At 48.7% G+C, this 21876-nt stretch overlaps 1 protein-coding gene across 1 annotated transcript in view; it reads left to right on the plus strand.

The window, feature by feature from the left end:
* Tshz2 (teashirt zinc finger homeobox 2) overlaps nt 1-4873 on the plus strand; it is a 228736-nt gene extending 223863 nt beyond the window's left edge. Inside the window, exon 3 of the mRNA XM_048349635.1 lies at nt 4436-4873. The gene's annotated coding sequence lies outside the window, so the exon portion shown is untranslated. The remainder of the gene's footprint in view (nt 1-4435) is intronic.
* Nucleotides 4874-21876: the final 17003 nt, after the last annotated feature.

Here is a 21876-nt window from a genome sequence, read left to right on the forward strand (position 1 = left end):
AGAGGACCTAAGTTGTGATCTGTGGGGCCTGCCTGAAGACATCCCTGTGGTGTGCATGTTTCCACCACGAGAATTTCCCCCGCATGATGTGTTCCGCTCACCTTTACTGAATGGAAAGCTGGGGTGCCGCTGTGAAATCTGTGTGTGAGCTTGGGGTTCTGCAACACCCCTACTGATTTGCTATATCACATTTTTCAATTTTATGTAACTTGCTATTATGCTTTTCTGGTCCTTTAAAAAAAAAAGGTGGACGTACACAAAATACCTAGAGAAGAGAAAAATGTTTCAAATCCTAGAAGTGTGGGCGGGGAGGGCAAACAGCAAACACGGTGAAGAGGACAAATAGGTGATGTTCATTTTGTGCGATAATAAAGACCAATTTTCCACCTGTTAGGTTTGTAATCGTTTTTTAACTGCGGTATGTAAATAGGGAGAAGGGAGAAGAAGGTAGCTTGCCTCCTTCCTCAGTCAAAATCTGCAAAACAATCTATCTGCTCTAGGCAAGGGAAGGTAAACCAATAATTTGGAAAAGCATACGCGAAAGGTACTTACAAAGCTGTTAATACATAGATGAGGTAGTTATTTTCACATGGCTCTGCATCTATACATTACAAACATTTCTGATTTTGTTCCTTCCAAGTGCCATATTTCAGTGTTATCATTATAAAAAAAAAGAGAGAGAGCTCCGCCCTGATGTGATTATTGCTATACAGTGATTGTGACAGGAATACAGAAAAGCAGGTTTGAGTGTTTGAGACCCCTTCCAAGCCAAGGTATGTACGTACGTCAAGTGTAGAGAAAAGACTGTGTGTGCACCAGATGTGTTTGCATTCATAGGAAAGGATTTCCAGTCCACTTGTGTGTCTCTCCCTCGATGCAAAGGTGGCCTCTTGAACCTTTGTTCACCTAGAGAAGAATGTATCATCCTTGGGGTCCCCTACTAGAACAAGATTTATGCAAGATTTATGCATATTGCGTTTTGAAATGATACCCCTGTTATCTGGAACTCTAATCATAGTTGGTATGCATGATAGCACAAATTGTACCAAATGACAAGAGGTTTGAGGAAGTATGTCAAGAGATCATGAAAATTTGGGAGCTCTGTCATAGCTATGTTTTCCAAAAGATGCAAATTTTTACCTAAATCTTTTTTTTTTTGGACAACTCTAGATCCTGCAGAATGTATATGCCAAAGATTAAATTCAGATTTTTATTTAAAAAATGCATTAGGAAATATTAAGCATGCATCCCTCTTTTAGGATATCAGTAATCTAAGACAATTTCAACATGTATTTGTATATGCCTTTAAACGTCACAAGCTCTTGTATAACAGAAATTAAACAGAGAGTAAATCATTGAGTCTAAAATGCACAAGGACTTGAAATTACAGTCATTACCATGTAACAGTGTACAAGTAAAACAGCACACCTAACCTTGAGATTATTGGCAGAAATGGATTCGAGTCCCTGGAGCTGCCTGTGCCTTTGCTATACAAAGCTTGATGAAAATACATGACCAGAGAGACACACATGCAAAGTTGCCATGTAAAATACAGGATGGAGCCAGACGCCGATGGCTCACACTGGCTGTAATCCTAGCTACTCAAGAGGCTGAGATCTGAGCATAGTGGTTCAAGGCCGGTATGGGCAGAAAAGTCCCTGTGACACTCTTATCTCCAATTAACCACCAGAAAACCAAAGTGGCGCTGTGGCTCAAAGTGGTAGAGTGCTAGCCTTGAGCAAAAGAGCCCAGGGACAGCACCCAGGCCTTGAGTTCAAGCCCCATGACCAACCAAAACTAAATAAATAAATACAGGATGGATGTCCAGTTAAATTTGGATTAGGGATAAACAACAAATAAATTTTAGGTATAAGTATGTCCTAAATATCATCTGGTCTGTATTTATATTTATAAAATGTTCATCTTTTCAGATTCAGTTTTGAATGGCCCTCATGTCCATTTATTTGTCAAGTCTGGTAACCTTAACACAATAAATGATATGGAAGTTTAAGAAGAGCTAAACAGGAAGAGCTAATCCATACCTGTAAGAAGCATCAGCTATGTTTTCATCTACTAAATAACCTCCTTTTCTTCTTCCTTGTCCTCCTTGCTTCCTCTCTCCCTCCCTTTCTCCTTTCCTTCTTTCTCTTCATCCTTCCCTTCTTAATTTTCTTCTCTCCTGCCCTTCCTCCGTCTGCCTTCCTTTTCTTTCTTTTTTCCTTCCTTCCTTCTCATACTACATTCCTTTCATCCTGTAACAAATATTGGTTGTGCCTTTCCACACATCAAGTGCTATTTAGCAACAGAAACATAGTAGTGAACCACAAAAATGTGCCAATTATAACAGCACATTGCCAGGCCTTGTGGTGCGCACTTTGCAAACAGGATTCCACTTTATTCTTACAAACAGCCCTATCTAGCCATGTCGCAAACATAAACCGGGGACACAGACACTGTGCACGAGTTTCCCACAGCCCCCGGTCTCTGAACCCCACTCCCCCAGTAGCATCTATTTAGAAGACCATTGCCCTTTGGAGAGTGCAGTCCACTCCCAGGAAATAAATGACCAGGACAAGAATGTGCCTTGGTGGCCGTATCAGGCACCCAGATGGACAACGCAAGGGTAGATGCTGAATGAGGACCTCAGCCCTGTCCTGGGGAAGCCAAGATGGGGAAAGGTGATTTCAGAGGACCATCAGGAAGAACCCTGACTCCATGACCCATCCCACTGGGCTTCAATGCTCCCCCCGTCCACCCTCATTCATTTCTTGCTAACTGCACATAATCGGACTCCTTCCAGCTTGTGCATAATAGACACGTCAGAAAAAGTAAGGATAAGACAATGTCTGGATAGGTCCCTTGCTGTATTCTACAGCCTTACCGCAAGGGTATACAACTTGCCATCTTCTCGGGCTGCACTGATGGATACCCTACATAAGTGCCCCCTTGAAAATCTCAACCTGCTGCAAAACTCCAGTTCATTGACCTCTTCCATGCACGATTGTGTGCAGCGTCTGAATATTGAACACTGGCCACCCGAAACTCAAAGGGGCTCACCAAGCCCCGACAGTAAGCAGGATGTAAGATTTGTGCCCAGGACTGTCCAGTGGTGACCACAGTCTGCTCCTGCTGGGCTTCTTCCTGATTGTCAGAGGTTTCTAGGGGCTAAGGGGTGTGGGGGGAGGCGGCTATACTCCACAGCTCAAAGAAAAGGCTGTAAACGAGTGGACAGGTTGAGAGAAGAGCGAGGGCTCCCCCTGGGCCTCTTGGAGACTCTAGCTGTGAATCAAAGCGTCCTACGTGGTTTAATGGCAGGGGCGCCTTCCGAGGAAAGCGTGCTTATGCCATTGCATCATTGCATGAGCATCTCAGAGTCCAGACACTAGGGCAGCTGTGACATCACTGGCGGATGCCACCTTCATGCCCAGCGTCCAGCGTGGGCTGAGAGTGAGCAGCCTATCCCTGCCTGGGCTCCCACTCGGAGGCCTAGGCTGGGCTGGAGAGGGAGGCAGCTGCTCCGGTGCTTTATGCCCTTGTCCAGACAGGTGATGCCACATTTCTTGCATTGTGTAGGACCAAAGCCCAAGGGAAAACTCTCAGGAAGACATTTTGGGAAACCAAGGTCAAGACCAAAGCTCCAGCACGTCCTGAAGCAACGGCAGCATCTCTCCTGACGTTTGTCTTTTGTCTGAGTGACAGGGCGTAATGCCCCAAGCAGAGGGGCTTGTCTCAGTCCTCCTCGCCTTTGCCCTCTCGCCGGGACCCTGGGATATTCAGTCCTGATGTGTATAATTTGGTACTTTCATACAGAGTAACATTATTTTTCATTTACTCCAAAATGACACCGGTATCATCTCCTCCTTTAACCAGATGCAATTCTTTTTTATTTTTTTTCCCCCTTTCACTAAATTGAAACTCCATGAGCGACAGGGAGTGCACTGTTTTAATTAGCTCATATTTTTTATATGGATTTATGTCTTTAAAATACATTTGTGTAATTCTTCAGCTAAATTAAAAACGTCTCTCTGCGAAAGCGAGGAGGGGAAAATAAAGAGCTAAATTGTGTCATTAGCTCTAGGTAGATACAGATGGAGAGAAGAATCTAGCAGGCGGACACACAATCACAGTCACTCTCCTGAGCTGGTTTTGAACTTGCCTTTCATTTGGAAAATGCTTTCCCTATAAAGGCTTTCTCAAAAAAAAAAAAAAAAGGCTTAGGGAAGACTTTTTTTTTTAAAGCCCCAAGTAAGTAAACAAGCAGTTACCTTCAGTGAGCTAATTTGAAACCAAACCTACCGCCATTCAAAAACAGAAAAATAGAAGCTATAATGATAAACAATTCTCCCCTGCATTTCTCTTTGTCTTTTTTTTTTTTTACCTCTCAAGTTTAAAGCTTTCCACGATGCGGTTTTTTTTTTTTTTTCGTACTTTATAGGAGACAAGTGACATTCGGTGGTAAATGGAAGAAAAAGCCATGCAGAACTGAAATCTCTCTAACGCAATGACACTAAGTTGCCCTCTATTGTTGAAAATGAGTGGAAGCCTCGTGATTGTTCATCAAACGGCTCCTAATGCAGTTAAGGCATTCAGCTGTAATTTCTCCTTGCATTTATAATTACTGTCATAGACTGCACACCTCGGTGAGCAGATTAAAGCTATAAACTATTTAGCTGTGGCTCTACGACGAGGAACTTGATTTGTCTGGCAGGAGTTATTTGTTAGGGAGCTTGACACTTCACATAAAAATGACTCAACTTGATGAAGAACAATGCAGTTTTAGCAATGCAGAGATTTTAAATCAGTCAGGACGCCACGCCCTGCAAAAATCGCAGGGCAGTTTGTTAAATGATATGTAGGCCACAGCCGTAAGGAGAAGCGTTAAAGGTACCAAAATAGAAGAGGATTGGTTGTGCAGGGGCTTCCTCTCCTGACTCTCCCCTGGAAGATCGGAGTCTGTTGGAAATCGGCACTTGGCGTGTTCTTCTGTTAAATCCCACGTTAATGCTCCAGGATGCTCCCGTGAGGGGTGGGGGAGGGGAAGGGACGCCAACAGCCCGAGACAAGCTTCACCTTTGGGGTTTTTTAAGAGAACTCCGCTGGTCAGTGGAGAGCTACACGCTACCGGCCAGGGTTGTGTGGAAAGTGATTGTTTGGAGATAGGGTGGTTCCTGTACTATTATTCCTATATTTCCTTGTACTTGTTTAGCTGCAAGATGAACATGAAAATATCGTCACTTGGGCTGACTCCACAACTTCGCTGTGAACATTTTAAAAATAGATAAATACCGTCCGGTACAGGCATCTTGATATCAACTATCTCGAGTCATTGGTAGCTCCAATGACTAGGCACTATCTCTCTTGGTGAATGATGTTTTTTTTAGTGCTGTGTTGGAGGCGAAATTTGGGACCTTGCACATGCCAAGCAAGTGTTCTACCAGTGAGCTACTTCTCATTATATAGCCAAGGCTGTCCTTGAACTCTTGATTGTTCTACATTAGCTTTCCCAGTGCTGAGATTACAGGCATGTATCACCACACCCAGCTTAATGGATTTTGGATGGACTTTGATTTGTTATGGAATTTTCCTACATCTCCCAGTCATACATAAATACAATTTTTTTTGAAACTAACATTCATGGTCAGGAGTCTAAAGAAGATGTGTGTGTGTGAGTGTGTATGTGTGTGTGTGTGTGTGTGCGTGCATGCTGGTACTGGGGCTTGAATTCAGGGCTTTGCACTCTCAGTTTTTTCCACTCAGTCTGGTGTTCTAACCCTTGAGCCACACCTCAACCTCCAGCTTTTTGGTGATTGTGTACAAGAATCTCTTGAATCTGTCTGCCCTGGATGGCTTTGAACCTTGATCCTCAGATCTCAGCTCCCAGAGTAGCTAGTATTACAATGGGTTCGACAGAGCTTCAGCAATTTTCCAAGGAAGTAGGGAATCCCAGTCCTTAGGCAAAGCCTCACAGTGTTTAAATTGGAGGTTTCCATTGGTGTGTTTTGGTTTGGTTTGGTTTTGGCTTGGTTTGGTTTGGACTTGGTTTCATGTTATTATCTTGAACACTCATCAAGCTAAACAATGTATGCAAGAGATGAAACCCCTAAACTACCCACCTGCTGGCTCTCAAGCCAAAGAGAGACGGTGAACCTGGTGGGAACCAGTGTTCTCTGCTGCCCAACTTCCTTCCGGAACCCCTACCAGCCCTGGGATCCTCGATCTTACCCTGGTCCCCCTCTACCCATCTCTTGAGGAGCTGAGCTGTTCTCCAGGAAGAAATGGTTCCTTGTTACAGGTTCAAGTTATTGCTGAGTGGAGTAGGAAAGCAGACAGGGCTCTGTAGGAACCAATCAAAGCAGGTCAGGTTCCCTAGGAACCAATCAAATGCTGGCTGGGCTCTCCCAAGAACCAATCAAAGGCTGGACAGACTCTCCAGGAACCAACCATCAGGCACACCCAGGACTTTGCACAGATGATTCCTCAACTAGGGGAGTAAGCCCAGGGAAATTCCCAAACAAACAGGGATGAGCTGGCCACCCTGTCGTCCCGATGTGCTCCGGCTCCTCTTCAGATCAAGCATGTCTTCCCCCTTTTGCCGAGTCCTGTCTTGCTCAGGGCCCAAGATGCCTTACTGGTGCAGTTGGTGAGCCAGTGTGTACCCCCAACCCTAATGCCTAATTCTGGTGTTACCCAGCACTGTGAGGCCTATGGTGATAGCCATATCCCCACAGCAAATGTGCAGGGCAGATGGTGTCCCCAACCAATCAAGGCAGGCACATGGAGAAGAGAGAGCAGAGAACAGTGCCAAGGCACTGAGGCACTGCCAGTGTGTCTCAGGATGTGTCAGGCAGCCAGCGGGGTATGCAAGGGGAGAGAAATGGAAATGGAAGTTGGAGAAGGGGGCCAGGGCCTGGGAGGTCAGAGCGGGGTGGAGGAGAGGAGGAAATGAAACCAAGAGAGGGTGAATCACTTACCCGGGCACACACCCTAGTTAGGAGAACTTCCTATGTTCAAGATGAGCCCAAGGAGACTCAAGGAGACTCGCAGATGCCCAGTTAGAGATCTCAACGGGGTGAAATTTTCAGACTTTTAATCTCTCAGAGGCTAGGAGGAGCAGCTGGTGACAAGGCTGGAATGAGTTTGAGAGTTGAGCAGGGGCAGGGAGGGTGGAAGGAGGCCCAGCAGCAGCAGGCTGTGTGAACAGAAAGAATGGTCTGGGGTGTCGTTGGGTGTCAGATCCCCTCAGCAAGCCTCTCTCTCTCTCTCTCTCTCTCTCTCTCTCTCTCTCTCTCTCTCTCTCTCTCTGTCTCTCTCTCATCTGTTGCTCCTTCTGGGAAGCTCTGTCACTTAGAAGGGAATTCTTATTGTTGGTGTTATCATTATTATTATATTTTTATTAGCATCACCACCATCATCATTATCATTGTTTACAATTGCCACCACTGTCGAGCCGCTGCTTGTGGGAGGGGCTCGGGTCTGGCTCACGGTCTGGTTCCTGCTCGCTTCCTCCTGGCCCTTCTGGTAGAGTGAGGTTGTGCCTACACACAAGTAAATATTTCACAGTCCTTTATCTTGCGGTCTCACACTAGCAGAAACCCAAAGATTTCTTCAGGTCAGAGGGGCACAGAAGTAACCCAAGGCAAGTGTGTCCCTCCCTTCCTCCTTCCCCTCTCTTTTGTTCCCTTCTTCTCCCCTCCTACCTCCCAGGCTCCTCCCTCTACTCCTTCCTGCCTTTGTCCTTCCCCCTCTCTCTCCTTCCCTCCTTCTCTTCTTTATTCCTTCATTCGTTCCCCTCTTCTCTCTGTTCTCCCTTTGTCCTTCTTTCCTTTCTCCCTCTCTTTTTTCCTCTTTCCTCTCTCCCTCCATTTCCTTTCTCCCACTCTTCTTCCTTTCTCCTTCCTTCTTTTCTCCCTCCTGTTTCTCCCCTTCTCCATCCTTTTCTTCTTCTCTCCCTTCCACTCTTTCTCCCTCTTTCCCTCCCTCCTCTCCCTCCCTGTCTCTCTCCCACCCTCTTCCTTTCAGTATTTTCCAGGCTCTTCTCATTCATCCACCAGGCACTCCTGGTATATAATGGTGGGGGCAGGAGGCTCTGGCCTGGACAGCCTCAGCCCTCAATGGTAGAGTCAGTCTCCAGGGAAGATCTTGACAACTTCTCTGACCCCACCTGCAGTGACAGAAAGAAGTCACTGGCTGCTGGAACACCAAGATGTCACCCCTCACCCATCAGGGGGTTGAGGTGGAGGACTTGGGGTATCAGAGAGGTTTTCAGGGCAGGTGCACCTGTTCTGAGACATGTAAGATAAGTACAAGTCAAAAGAGACACAAGAGAGACCAACAGCAAGAGAGGAGAGCAGCAGAAATAAAGGGCATCTTTGTGAACCTAACAGCGATTCTAAGGTGGCCACTCCAGACCGCGGTCGTTTGTTTTCAGGGTTAGTGGAGATGGCCGTGGAATTCAGTTCTCTCCTCTGAGTCCCCCAGGCTTCCGAACTGACACTGACGAACTGACCGAACTGACGAAGCACCCACAGGCCAGAATGGTGGAGCATGGTTTCTCCTTAAGCACAGCCTGTCTCGATTCGAAAAAAAGATACCCTGGGTCATCCAAAATGCCAGTCATCATTTTCGTTCACTATTAAGAATGAGGCTATAATAATCATTTTATGTTTCATGCATTTGATGATTCTTGTTGAGCTTCTGCCTTGTCCCAAGCCTTCAACATAATTCTAGGAAAGGAGTCGATGACACAGAGTGACATTGCTGTCCCCATGGGACACCGTCAAGGGCCAGCCGATGGGCAGATGATCCCACCAGTGAGTGTCAAAACACACCTGTGGGAAATGCCTCCAGAGAGATGTGTGTGGCTTTGATCATCTCTAGGAGCGACCTTGACCTGGTCATGAATGTCAGGGGACACTGAGAGAAAGTGTGATCCAAACTGAGGGGAACGAATGTGCCAATGTCCTGTGGTGACTGAGACCAGGGACACATATAGTAGCCTGAAAGAAGGCTTATGGGGCTAGAGCAGACAGACAGGAAGACAAGACTCAAGCACTGTGTTCCTCCTTGTATGTCAGCTTGCACTCGGCTCCTTAAAAACATAATTCATGAACTTCTTTTAACCATCATGATGATTAACAAGATGATTGCTATTCACTTGTCTTCCTAGAAGGGAAAATTGAGGCATAGAAATCATAACAGTGATTAAAAAAAATCTCAATAGTGGTCTAGAAGTGGGGGCAGAAGTCCACCTTCTGCTCACTGAGTGAGTTCCCTCCACCTTCACTAGTTGCAGTCATAAACCACAGCGTAAAGGCGCCTGGTGGATGTCAAGTGCTTGTTAGGATCGAGATCAGATGCCACATGACACCTAGTGAATGAGACAAAGCAGAGAGTCCCGAAGTGCTAGGATGTTGACCAACACTGCCTCATGGCAACAACACCGTGGGCACTAACGTGGCTCCGGCCACGCAGGCTCCTTTCCATTTCTCCCGGCAACTTTCAGAAAGGGTTGTTTTGATGAGCATTCCTTTTCTCTGCCAAGAAAACTGGAGTTTCAAGCACTGCAGGCCTTGTCCAAGGTCACACAGCTGGTAGACAGGGAAGCGGTGCTGGAAGCCCCACTCCAGAGCGGTCAGCCTTCCCCTCCCCGCCAAGCTGGGGGGACAGAGGGCCAAGGAGGGACTCAGATTTCATGTCTGAGGAGGACCGGCTGGCTCACCTAGACTCCCGTATCTTGAAGGCGAGGGTGGGATTTGAACTTGGAGTCCAGTGAAGGGGGGAGAAGACAGGCATTCGGATGTCCTCATTTTGGAGCCCCAAATAATAAATACCGTGGGCATCACTGGGAGGGCCACCTGTGCAAGATGCAGACCAGACCGGGACTTGAACCATTTGATTTGTTTGGGTATGTCAATCAAAGAGTTGGGAAGCTGAGGGATGCCGGTGGCTCTTAACTGGGAGATTGAGCTGTTTGTGCACCTGTAGGTTCCAGGGTGATCCTCACGAGCTGACAAGGGCCTAGATGTGGCCGGATGAGGCAAGGACCAAGCAGGAGGGGAGGAGACGGCCCTGCCAGGCAGGCCACACGACACAGACACCCAGTTCTGTCCCTCTGGCTGGCATGCGTGTAGCATCTGGATCCTGGCTCCCATGCTCCGACCTCTGCCCGACTTCACCTTCCCCTGGGCTCAGTGTGGGGCTGAGCTACCAATGCCTCATCTTCACAACGATGATGGACAGGAGATGAACAACAAATGGTAGTGGCTTTAAACAAATCCTTCTTGGACTAATCTGAACTACGGCTCAATTTTTCTCATGGGTCCCACAGGACCGCCTGTGCACTTTTTAGCCTCTTGCTGCCTGGGATAGAGTAAAGACCCCGTGTTCTCTTTGCCATGACTCAGAGCTTGGGGCAGAAATACAGGCTCAGACATACCTGGCCTCGAATTTCAGTGGGACCACTTCTTAACCAAGCCTAGTTGAGTCAGTTATTTCTCTGAACCCCAGCTTCCTCATGTTAAGAATAATAGTTGCCTTCCAGCAATGCTGTAGAAACTCAAAACTCTCCATTCGGATTGCTGAAAGGACCAGGCTGAGATTGGGTGTCAGCAGTCAGTGGCTTCCCTCCCATCCGGGTCTGTGTGGCAATGGGTCTGACCCGCAAGGCAGATGTCTGATGAACTTCATGTTCCTCCGTATTCCCCCTGGACGGCTTGCCTCAAAAAGAAATCCCCTTTCATTTGCTTAAGGCTTAAGCCAAGCTGTGGGATGGATTGTGCCATTTTATTTGAGTGAATAAGGAGACTGTCAGATTTATTTGAAGCAGCTCGGGGGGGAGGGGGGGAGTATGTCCCTGAGAAGAGACAGGATATAGCATTAACCTGCCATTTCCCTCCTTCTCATTCCTCCTTCTCCCGGAAACATTCACTGGCTGTGATATTCACTGGTGGGTGAAGCCCTGCTTGGAGAGATCACACTGGAATTTTCAGTTCAAATGATGTTTATGGTGGAAATTGTGGTGGTGGTGAAAATGATGGTGGTGGTGGTAGTGGTGATGATGGTAGTGGTGGTGGTGATGGTGGTGGTGATGGTGGTGGTGGTGATGGTTGTGGTGATGGTGGTGATGGTGGTGATGGTGGTGGTGATGGTTGTGGTGGTGGTGATGGTGGTGGTGATGGTGGTGGTGGTGGTGATGGTAGTGGTGATGGCTGTGGTGGTGGTGATGGTTGTGGTTGTGGTGATGGTTGTGGTGGTGGTGGTGGTGGTGGTGGTGGTGGTGGTGATGGTGGTGGTGATGGTGGTGGTAGTGGTGATGGCTGTGGTGGTGGTGGTGATGGTTGTGGTGGTGGTGGTGGTGGTGGTGATGGTAGTGGTGGTGGTGGTGGTGATGTTTGTGGTGGTGCTGGTGGTGGTGGTGGTGGTGATGGTGGTGGTGGTGATGGTAACGATGTAGTAATGTGATGATCACGATGATTGTGGCTATGGTGATGGTGGTAGCATATTGTCACTGATGATATTGATCAAGTATGGTGACAAGACGTTTAGAAAGTGCCTGGCCCAGAATACAGTATCCACTACCACTACTGTTCTCGGGTTCATTGATGGTGACAGAGGACCAGCCTTTCTTGGGCACTCTTTGGAATTACTGTTTCCATTATCTGCTTTATTAGTGATGCTGGGTGAGATGCACTTCTTTTGGTACTTTTTTTTAAACCAAAGAAATGGATAGACCTTGACATCGCCTCTGAGAGGGACATACAAACTCCACCTTTGCTCACAAATTGAACTTTGAGGGAACAGGAATTTTCCATAAAAGTGGTAAGTCAGTTAAGAACCTGCCACAGTGAACTCCATCTGTAGAGATCACCTTTGGGTGCCTTCCTGGTCTTATATCCCATGCCCTACCTGGCTTGCACGTGGTTTCCCTTCTGATGGATGCACCTGCCTTCTTTCCCATGGGCCTCTCCAGCCATGCAGGCTTCTTTGCCTGCCTATGCCCAGCACCCTTCCTGAGGCTCGCGAGCAGAGGCCCTGGGCAGCCCTCCCCGGTGGCTGTCAGTGTGCAATTGAAAGAACTCAGTCCTGGCCCCCAGGAAGCCACACCTTGAGGCAGAATGTGCCAGACCCTTTGTGAGCATCATTTCCATAGACACCCTCCCCCTCCCCACTAATCTCAATATGGGGAGAACTGTGGCATCGTTGTCAGCTTTCAGGTGAGGAAAGCAAGAGTAGAAAGGTCAGGGGACCGGCAAGACCAAGTAGCTGCGAAGTGACAGGGCTAGAACCAAATGCAGACTAATGGATGCCTTGTCTCACACCAAAAATTGGGCCAAACGTTCTCCCAGAATCCTTCTGTTATTTCTTCATCAAATTCTGCAAAGAATTTATGACACTCAAGTGTGGAAAAAGCTGACACACTGGCTACTCTGGGGTGGGGGGGGGGAGAGAATGAGGAGATGTTTAAACACTCCTCCATAGCCCCAATCTTTGACACAGACAACATTTTACCTCTCAAGCCCTCCGGCAAATTGGCACTTTAAATGTGCACGGGTGTATCTGGTATTTTTTTTCATCGATGGGGGAAAAAAATGATGTTTCAGGTTATGTTATTTTCAATGCTACATTACTTGATTTCACAGTCAAATAATTCTATTTTTGTTCACTGGAGAATTTTGTCATGTTTAATTGTTTATGACTCCCTCCTCCCACCCCCCACCCCCTTTAGCTGGAGCCTCCACGTCCCCCTTTGCTGCCTTCCGTTAATTTCTCCTGGGTGCCGTAACCATGGAGATGAGTCCCTATTGGATAGTCTTTGCTCTGGCTTAGAAGTCAAAGAGCCAATCAGGACCTTGTCATTCCAGAAATGTACAAGGATGAAAAACAAAACCGGAGGCCTTTGTGAGTGGAGGGAAAGCTGTCCTGCTGACTCAGGAAATGACATGCCACCTCCTCCTCCCACACCCCAACGTCTCCAGACAGAAACGTAGAGCACAGGGTGGCTCTGCAAGTGCAGGACACTGGCTCCAGCTCTGGCGGGAACGCTGCTTCCCACCCGAGGGCCTGGAGCTGGCCACACCACCTCTCGGGACCTCCGCTGCCCCTTGGGTCCAGTGGCTGCACAGAGGCGGACTGCCCTTCCACCCACATCCCCAGGGTTGTTACCAAGACAAAGCAAGAGCAAACCTGTGACGTGTGTGCATAGGGAAAAACAAGCCCAACATGTACAATTCCTCAATGTACAATAGCTTCCATGGCTCGCAATGCAGAGAACACCCTCCCCTCCATCCCCGGAATCGAGGTCTAACCACTGGGGACATAATAGCAGCAAGGACGTGAGTGGTGCACTGAGGCTGAGCCACACTTCCCATCTCAGGGACGTCCCTGGGAAAGGGCAAGCCCTCACTACGCAGCAGGTGTCTGCTACGTGACCAGGAGAGCGCAGAGATGAGCCACGGAGAGCCACGGTCCTGCCCACGGAACATTCTCACCGCCAAGGCAGATCTTTGCTCCGTGTGGTGATGGAGCAAGTGTTGGGCGAACAGAAGGTGTGAATGCCAAGGACACCCACCCCGGGGAGGTGGGACTAGGGTACGCCCACCCTGAGGAGTGTGGGGTACTGCTGATGAGCCAGCGACGGGAGAGGAGAGGAAGGGCGTGAGGGAAGGAATGGAAGTGTGAGGGAGCGCTGCTGTGTTCTAAAAGTGTGCATGGCTCCACCTGTGAGGGGCGAAGATGGCACATGGGGGAGGCTGAGCCGGCAGGAAGCGGCTGCTGAGGTGTAATAGCTTCTAGATGGCACTTACGTGTTGCCTTTGCGGCCGTGTGGAGATAGACATTCACCAAGACATTGGAACAGCGCCGCCATGCCGCTGCCCCTGTAGAGCAGGGAACTGAGGAGTGGCGTCATGAAGTTGTAGAGCTGGGAACTGAGTGGCGTGATCAAGTTGTAGAGCTGGGAACTGAGTGGCATCATCAGGTTGTAGAGCTGGGAACTGAGAGGCGTGATCGAGTTGTAGAGCTGGGAACTGAGTGGCGTGATCGAGTTGTAGAGCTGGGAACTGAGTGGCATCATGAAGTTGTAGAGCTGGGAACTGAGTGGTGTGATCGAGTTGTAGAGCTGGGAACTGAGTGGCGTGATCGAGTTGTAGAGCTGGGGACTGAGTGGCGTGATCAAGTTTTAGCTAAGCTTCACGTTTGCCCTGGACACCAATCTGCATCCGGGGCTACACTCCAGGGGGGAGTAGACTGTGTGATCAGCTCTGCGCTGCATTTGTCGGCACACCGACCCTGCAAGTACAGGAAGGAAATGAGGAAGGAGGAAGGGGCGGTGACTGGAGGTGATGGAAACTCCCTCACATGCGAACACCCGCACATGTGCAATGACATCACACCGGGGTCACCGCAGAGCAGGTCAGATAGATGCAGTTCAGAAAACAGCGCAGTGCCTGCCATGTAACCACAGCCTGGCAAAGGGGCCTTCTGGAAAATCCCAAGGAAGTGAGAAACACTCCCAGCACCCCACATAAATGACGCATCAGGAGAACCAATGCTCTGTTGTAAAGCTTGTGTGCATCTGGGTGAAGAAACACCGTTCCAGGCCAGGCACGACGGCCCAAGCAGGGACTCCTCACTACTTGGGAGGCAGAGGTTGGAGGATTCAGCTGGAGACCTACCTGGGCCAAAGAAAGATCGTGAGATTCGATATCAACCAACAGCTGGCACAGTCTCAGGGAGCTGTCAGTCACCCAGCCTTGGGGGAAGCGTACCCTGGGTGCGGTGGCTTACCTCCAGTGACACAGGGAAACGCAAATGAGAGGGGTCATGGCCCAGGCCGGCCCAGACATAAAGGAAAACTCTTCCTCAAAAGCAACCAGGGCAAAAGGGCGAGGGAGGCGTGGCTCAAGTGGTAGAATTCCTAATCTGGAAATGTGAAGCCCTAGGTTTAATCCCCAATATTGCCAACAAAGGAGGGGGAGGGAGAGAAAGGGAAGTTAGGGAAGGGGAGAGAAGGAAAGGGAAAAGGGGGTCATTTCCCAAGATTCAGAAGGTCTATGTCCAAGTGAGGAGCTTTCATGCAGGCAAGTAGTTGCGGGAACTTGAGTCGGACCACCCAGGGCCTTGAGCTGCATTTGAGGCAGTGCACGAAGTACAAACAGGGAGGGAGGGAATTCCCACGCAAGACCACACACGCCTCGGAAGGAGAAGGGCCATAAAACAAAGATGACATGGGCACATAGAGGAACCCATGAACCCAGCCCCTTTGGATGTCGGTGATCTGGGAAGCAGCTGCTCTGGCTCCAGCAGCCCCAAGAGCAGCCCCCGTACCCAGACCTGCCCCCAACTGCCCACGTCCCAAGGGGAGTCCGTGGTCACCAAAGGAAGCCACAGCCTGGGCCCTTCCCTGGGAATCCAGAGCGCCACGCTTTCCAGTCTCTGTTCCCACCCTGACCTGCCTCCTCTCTCCTTCTGCGACCCAGCCCCTCCCGGAAGCCTCGGCGGTAGGTGGTCCCATCTTCCACAGATGATTTACTGGAGAGATGAAGTGGAGGAACACATCGTTTTCTCAGAATGATTTAATGATCTTTTTGGGCATTCTGTGACTGCTGGAACCTTCCATAATTACTTGGTTTGGCACAGAAAGTTCTGTTGATCAGAGGAAAGCCGATACAGATGTCAAATGTCAGTAAATTTGCAATCCATACATGCAGCTCCTTGACGCTGGAGGAGAACAAAGAACAAAGATCTGGCCACAAAGCCACGCAGGGTTGAACTAAGGCAAATGCCAAAAGGTCTCTGGTGGAGCGGTGCGCAGGCAAAAGCAAACCCTGTCTTTCCTTCCTAGCTGGCTGGCTTGCTCTTTCCTGTCTCTTTTTCTTTGTCCTTGTCCTTAGATACAAGCATGGCCACACACTAGTGCCGAAAGAGCTCTGGGTCCATTTCCACCCCGCGCCCGTGCTGTTGTAAACACGTGCAGGGCTCTGGGTAGCCGGAAGTCTTTTCTGTCTTACCACTGGGGTCTGGCTGGCCTCTCCTGGAGATCCAGCATTCGCGTTTTCTGCTTTCTTGCTTTCTGACAGCACAGTTTATATTAGAAAGGTCTGTGTCAGGAGTTACAAACCATCCCTAACCACGGGGGAAAGCACCCTAATATAAATATACCACTTGTGGGCATGCACTTTGACAAGTGTAAGTGAACTGGAAGATGCTACAAAAGCTCTCACGTCCTGACCACAGGCACAAAAGCATTTGCTTAATAACTCATCTCATCCCTCCAGCTCACCTTATCAAGCTGTAACCTCTGCGTCTCTAAGTTCCTAGTTCAAAAATGCAGAGCCTCCTCTGTCTTCCCGTTAATTTTTAAATTATATATCATGGTCGAGAGGCCCTTGTGTTGGAGATTATGAGCCATTTCCACATCTGAAATGGGGAAATTATAACTGAACATTAGCGATGGCCTATAAATCTCAGCAAGCCACGTCGAGTCTGTGACCACAATGGCAAGAAATACAGTGCGCCGGGGAGGGGAGGGAGCGAGTGGAGGGGATTTTTAACCCGGGGGTTGCAAGTCAATGGTTATGAATCTCCTAGTGGGCTGAGCAGGCCCAGGATGTGGGTGTTGATTTGTCTGGTGGTGGGACTTAGCCCCGAGGCTGTTCACCTCCTTCATTTTGCTTGGAACCATTTGTTTAAGAGAGAGGTTTGGTAAAGGTGGAAAAATCTGTCCTTAGAGTCTGCAAAAGGGCAGCAAGATAAGTCATCTTGGGGTGGTGGGTCCCCCAGCAACATGGGCATGAGGCCAGCGTGCTCTTGGAACATCTGGGATTGAGAGTCAGGTAGCAAGCCGGCCGCCGGGCTGTGGGGCCTGGTTCCCCTTCTCACAGGCGCTGGGGGCAAATGGTCTCGTCTCTCCCAGAGCAATCTTTCATCTATGAAGATAACATGGGGGGAACCGACCTAGCGTGGGGCTTGAAGAGAACAGGAGACAGCACAGGCATGGTTTCAGCCAGTGTCACACTGGGCCCATCCAGGGTGGGGCCTGGTCATCTGAATGTCCAGCAGTCCCAGGAGATACCAGCAAGGCTGACCGTGGGCGTGCACTGAGAGAACCGGCGCTCTGGGCACAGTAGTGGGCGTGGTGGAGCTGCTCGCAGATACAGCCATCCTAGGGGCTCGAGCCCGGACTTGTGAAAAAGATCCAGAACTTCTGTGGCCATTCTAACTTACAAAATCAGGTTGAGCCAAGATGGCGAGTCCTTCCACTTGGCCATGAAAGGCGATAACCCGAGAGGAGGGGTTTTGATTTGGAGGGTTTCATGGGGGGGCGGGGGTTGGCCTTTGGGAGTTGGGGGGAGAGGTGTGCTAGTCCTGGGGTTTGAACTCAGTGCGTGGACCCTAAGCTTGTGTGTGTGTGTGTGTGTGTGTGTGTGTGTGTGTGTGTGTGTGTGTGTCAAGACTAGCACTCATGGGGCTGGGGATATGGCCTAGTGGCAAGAGTGCTTGCCTCGTATACACGAGGCCCTGGGTTCAATTCCCCAGCACCACATATACAGAAAATGGCCAGAAGTGGCTCTGTGGCTCAAGTGGCAGAGTGCTAGCCTTGAGCAAAAAGAAGCCAGGGACAGTGCTCAGGCCCTGAGTCCAAGCCCCAGGACTGGCCAAAAAAAAAGAAAAGAAAAGAAAAAAGACTAGCACTCAGGGATATTTATGTACAGCGGCAAAAGGCAGAAAGGCTCAAACCCGGGGGAAAGCAGGAGATGGCTTAGAAGTTCAAAGGCCTACAGAGATTCCTTAAACAGGTGAATTTTACCCAGTTATTCTCACAGGTTCAGAAGAGGTCTCGCCTTGGAACCACCTCGCCCAGCTGTCCAGGAAGGACTTCTAATTGGCCATAAAATTGTTTTGGAAGCAGCAGTCGTGTTTGGCATATTATCTCTAAATTCTGCCTATCAAAACTTCTTGTTTGTAACTGGCAGTAAACCAAGTCAAATTTAGTCAAGGAAAACCAGGAATGCATTGCTCATCCAAGGACAGAGTTGACATCGGGCGTAGAAGAATGCTAGGTTCCACGGATGGATGACAGATACCGCGTGAACTTGACGTTCCACAGCTCTCTGTTCAGATCTCCTTTGGTGGCCATTACTGTCATCAGCAGCTTAAGATGACCCAGCCCAGCTTTGGTGGCACCCTGCCTGAAAGTTAGGACGCTAGTGTAGAGAACTCCATCCTCGTTAGGGGAACAGGTTGCGTTTCTGTCAACCCACATGCATGTGCATTCCACCACATCACCGTGCCAGGACAGGAGGCCTCCGTGGGCTTTGGCCCTGTGTCTGGACAGTCTTCCTGCGACTTACCTAAAGGCCACCACGCTCTCCTTTGCCCATCCCACCCGCAAACATTTACGCAGCATCCGCAAGTACATCCCATCGTGGATTCCCATTTCACAGAAGAACGAAAGCTGGGTCTGTAAATACCTGTGTCATCGCCCTGCTCCCCGGCCAGGAAGGGGAAGACCGGAATTTAAATCCACATGTGCCAGACTCCAGGATGGAGCAAGACATGCGAGGGAATGAAGAACTCCCTGAAGATTCGCCGTACCCAGGCCCTTTGCTAAGCTCTTTTATGTACATCTATCATACACCCACCCCCCAACTCCCGCATCACACCAGAGGCGTTCTTATCATCAGATCTACTTCAGAACTGAATCTCCTACAGTCAACAGGAATTGAAACCAGGTGCTAGTGGCTCGTGCCTGTAATCCTAGCTACTGGGGAGGTTGAGATCTGAAGATTGCGGTTCAAAGCCAGCCCCAGGCAGGAAAGTCTGTGTGAGACTCTTTATTTCCAGTTAACCAGCAGAAAACTGGAAGTGGTACGGTGGCTCACGTGCAAGCCTTGGGCAAAAGAGCTCAGGGTCAGTGCTCAGACACTGAGCCCTGAGATTAAGCCCCACAACCAACAAAAAACACCGGAAATTCGGTGATTTGCTCACCCTACTTCCCACAAAAACACACACAGTCTTTGTAAAGCTCAACCATTTTTTCATTTAAATTCCATTCTTACAGTTTTTGAGATATAATATTTGCACATCTTTAAGATAAGTATTTCTGTCTCTTGAGGAGCATGGATTTGAACTCAATCCTCTAGCTAGTAGGCATAAGATGTTTTGGGGGTTTTGCCAAAAAGAGAGAGGGGGGTCAGAAATAAAATAACCTAAAAAAATGATCAGAAATGTAACAATTGCCCCTTGCCTTGGCACCCATAGCAGAACTCCGTATTTCTCATCATGAGCTTGTTTGAGCTTTACTTGTCCTGTGCGGTTTCTTTTCCTAAGCCCATTTTACAGACACACGAACAGAGGTGCCATAAGGCAGGACTATCTACCTAAGTCGTAGGAGTGACTGGGATGGGGCAAACCCAACCATAGCTATGTGCCTCCCACAGTCCACCAGGAGCCAGTGCTGCATCTTGGGAAACAGCTGGTTGTGGGGAATGACAGCGCCTGACCCCCTGACCAGGAATGGACAGGAATCCCCACCACCGCCCCCCCATCCCGCCAGCTCCCAGGGCCTCTAGGAAGCAGGAGAGCTGGTGTGTGGGTAGAGGGGTGTTGAGGAAAACAAAGGAGGGTGCAGCAATCTCCTGCAACCTGTGGGAGGGCCTAATCGAGAACGCCCCACGGCTTCCTTCTTCCTCTCCTTCTTCCTCTCCTCTTCCTTCCTTGGTAAGAGCTCTGCTGCCTCTGACAACATGAAATGTGGAGCCGGGGCTTGTCGAGAATAAGTGTCTGCTCAGTGTTGCTTCTCAGAAGTTGGCCCGCCACCTCCATCTTCGTCACGCATGCCCATCTTTTTCAATCTAATGAACTCCAACCATCAGTGCAACTTAAGTTTGCCTGTCTGTTCGTGCATAGTTAATATTAAAAACGTACTAACAGTGTGGCTGAGAAATCAAATTATGCACATAAATATGCTGGCATAGCAGAGGCGGCGGCAGGAGCTGAAGTTAGCAACACTGATGCCAGTTCACATTTGCAAATCGCCCGTCAATCTGTCATTAAACATGTTATCAGATGATGAGAAGTGTATGCTTCTTGCTTGCGTCGGTGAGCCCATCCCCAATGTTGACTCGCATTAATGGGATAATACGCATTAACAGAGCTCTGCTTGGATGAACACAAAACATTCTTTATCTGTCTTACTTTGTCTCCCCTTGTGGCCCCCAAGTAAGTGGTTTGTGTTATCAAGTTGCCCAAAAGGGGAAAAAAAATAGGAAAATACATTACTTGTAATTAGCAAAACTTGGTGGTGGTGGGTTTTCCCTCTTCCCATAACCCCAGAACTTCTGTGTGTTGGCAATATGAGAAAGGAAGAGAGAGAGAGAGAGAGAGAGAGAGAGAGAGAGAGAGAGAGAGAGAGAGAGAGAGAGAGAGAGAGAGAGAAACTCTACTGTCATCTTTTGGTAAAACGATTAATGTCAGCAACTCAGAACCTGGCAATTATGCTCTGTCTTAATGCACTGGTCTTTCATTTGAGGCCCTTGCTCTTGACAGGCCTGATGGCTTCAGTTCAGTGATATGAAAGGCAGCAGAGGAAATGATCTCAGACAACTCGGCTCTGTCACAGGGAGCTGGCACGGCGGCAGTTGGGTACCCACAATGCATCCTGGTGCCACGCAGCGGTGTCGGAGGCCTGGAAGACAGGCAGCGACCGCAGGCTGTGCCCAGACGTTTGGATGTCATTGTGCTGAGTGGAGAAATTAGAGCCACAACCATTCCCCAAACTCGAGACATGAGAGAAAAAAAAAAAAAAAAGTAAAAAGTAAGCCTCTTTCAAATAAGAAAGGTGAGGTTAAAAAGTTAGACATCCTCAGCTAACTATCCCAAGAACAAACCCAGTGTAGTCCTTGACCTCATGCAGTGGGGTTCACTGGGGACTCCACTCTCTGGATTAAGCTATTATCAACATGTAAATAAGCTTAGAAATCCTTAGCCGAACATTCTGACACTTATAGATATTTTGGGCAAACACTAGTCAGTCCAAATTTCTTCACGATGATGTTCTGGTTCCTTAGGATCGTGTCCTTTCCCCCTCCATAGGAGATCTGCCAGACCACTAGGAGAGTTGATAATTCGTTCACTGAACAAAAACGTATTGGAAACGCACTGTGTCCAAGAACCACCAAGACTCAGGGAGACAGACAGGCAGGGTTCATCTGCCCTCAAGAAGCAGATGCCATTGGGGAATGCAGATTTCTTCCAATCGCTACACAATAATTAACTTCCATGACAGAGGGTGGAGGAAGAGGTACCCAGGATGCTGGTATAAAAAAAAAAAGTCTTCTTGGGCTTGGCAGGGAGTTTTCTCTGCCATTCACCACACCAAAAGGTTATTGTGCTCAGCCTTGCTGGGTTCTTGTTTACATGTGTTAGAAATTGACATTGACTTCTTGCTACTCGTGTTTGTTTCTAAGCGCGGTGAGCAACTTCTTAACGATTAGAATTATGGTGGCTATTATGAATGTACTAATTAAAAGAAACTTGTCACCCAGCATTGGGAGGCAAACACATTATAGTTAGAGATGTCAGGGCTGGAGATACTGGGACTGGAAGTGTGGAAATGAAAGAAAGAAAGGAGAGACAAGGCAGAGTCCAGAGAGGGGAAAAGAAGTCCCAAGTTGCCCACCGTATTCCATTGTCGCTCCCTTTCCAGAACATGTTTCCAAGTAAGGGCACCAAGAAAACCCAAGTGGCTTGCCTTTGGCAGTCACCTTTCTGAGGTGGACGTGAATCCTCATTGTTAGCATCTGCGGTGGGCTCATTCAGATTGGTAAGCATTCTGAAGCAGTAACCGGATGCCAGGCCTCAGCTGGGCACCAAAGG

This window comes from Perognathus longimembris, chromosome 6 (genome assembly GCF_023159225.1).
Source record: "Perognathus longimembris pacificus isolate PPM17 chromosome 6, ASM2315922v1, whole genome shotgun sequence".
NCBI classification, from domain to species: Eukaryota; Metazoa; Chordata; class Mammalia; order Rodentia; family Heteromyidae; genus Perognathus; species Perognathus longimembris.